The sequence below is a fragment of the Rhagoletis pomonella genome, unplaced genomic scaffold, assembly GCF_013731165.1.
Source record: "Rhagoletis pomonella isolate Grant_MI unplaced genomic scaffold, Rhpom_1.0 Rhpom_scaffold_00002, whole genome shotgun sequence".
Taxonomy (NCBI): domain Eukaryota; kingdom Metazoa; phylum Arthropoda; class Insecta; order Diptera; family Tephritidae; genus Rhagoletis; species Rhagoletis pomonella.
Genome location: NW_023458556.1, coordinates 6,879,892 through 6,881,928, shown reverse-complemented (window position 1 = coordinate 6,881,928; position 2,037 = coordinate 6,879,892).

Here is a 2,037-nt window from a genome sequence, read left to right as displayed (position 1 = left end):
TGCTGCTGTTTCAAGTATTCCTCCAGATACAAGCAGTGTATGCAAGGCGGTGGTGTCTTCGTGGACGAGCTACGACGCGCTTTGCCACGCCGCGGCACTTCCAGGAAAGTGCCCGAATCGTCGCTGCCCGCTGAAGCCGCCGCCGAGTCGAATGAATGTGAGCGTTGTGTGTGCGTGGCCTGCGGCACCTGCAGCAGGCCGGTGTCCAGAGAACGTTCATCTGCCGATGACGATGATTGCTGCTTAAGTAGGTGGGACGAGACTCGCTGCGCCTCTAATTGCATTTCGTCGAACGAGGCGGAACGCACCTGCTGGCGGGCAAAAGGCGCAGATAATTACCAAGAACGTAGCGAATGGCGAGAGGGGGGAAAAAGAGTGAAGAGAAGAAATGTTGAGGTTATTAAATTTGCACGCATTGACGGCCGTGGTGCTGCTGTGGCACGTAATTTGCGATATAATTTACGACGAAATTGCATGCAAACAGTACAACAAAAGTAGTGAAAAACTTACACTCAGGTGCATGTTTCGGGTAAAATAGAACAAAAAAATAAAATAAAAAAATCAAAACAGAAAAGCATTTTAAATACATTTTAAAATTTAGAACGGAAATGCTGCAAAAATTATACATTGCGGATAGCAGCGTCTGGGCATGCAATTAAATAGTCGCTGGTTGTGGCTGTGGGCTATGCTGCTGATACAGTGTTGTGTGTACATAGATAAAATCGAAAGGTGATATGTGAAAGTAAGTAATAAACGTAAATAGGCAACATGCAACGCTGGCAAGTGGAACGGATGTGGCCGAGGTTTGTTGGCCGCAATTACATGTTGGATAATTTATGCAGGAAGCGGGCGAACTCTATGGGCTAAGGCTCTGAATTGAACGCAAACAGCAAAAGCACAAACATTTATGGTCTTTTTCATAAAAAATAAAATAGATTTAAAAAGCTTTATAAAGTGGCATTTTCTTAAAAATTTGTATTTATAAAGCAGCTAAGGTCTGGTTTAGTTTTTGAGAACTATATAAATATCGAGCTTTAAATTAATGTATGAAATTATATAGTTTTGGTCATTTAAAAAGTATACATAATTTTTGGTTATTTAGGAAGTGGACATAAAATTTAAATAATTTAAAAACTGGAAAGCACATTTCTTCATTTAAAAACTGGACATATGTACATATATTGTTGATTCTTAAAAGTTTGGACAAAAATTTGTGGTCTTTAAAAGCTAGACATAATTTTTGCTAATTACGGACCTTACATAAAACGCCGAAAATTTAAAAAACTGGGAATGCTTCTCTATTAAAATTCTGAACATTTTTTTTTTGGTAATTTAAAAAGCAGCCGGGCTTATGAATCGGAAAAAAAACTATAAATCTGCACCTAGTTTTTGTGATAATATGGTAGAAGACAATTTAGATAATTTTTAAGCTCGACATAATTTTCCTTCATTTATTAACTTTCGCTTATTTTAAATATATGCATACTTTATTAGTAAAAGCAGGACGCAAGCTTTTGATAATTTAATGACTAAGCTTTGGGTAATTTTAAAATTGGACATAATTTGTTGCCATTTAAAAACTGGACATAATTTTTAGTAATTAAGAAACAGGCATTAAAATGCAGAAATGCAGAAAAGCAAAAACAAAAAACCAAAAAAATTTTGCTGGCTTGGACATACAAAGTATAAATATATATACTATAAGTATACATTTTTGAATAATTAATAAACTGGTCATACCTTTTTGGTAATTTAAAAAGTTTAGCCACTTAATTTCTTTGCATAGAAGTTTCGATCGTTTAAAAGTTGAGCATAAATTTGTGGCCGTTTACAAACTGGGCAAACATTTTAAGTATATTTAAACGTTTTGCCAAAAATTTGTGAACAGTTTTTAAATTACTAAAACTTAATGTCCGGCTATTTTTCATAAGTTTATAATTATCAAAAAAATATTTCCAATTTTTAAATTATTAGAAAATATACCTATGCTGTATTAAAGCTTATGGTTGGCACACATCAACATACATATTTAAGCTC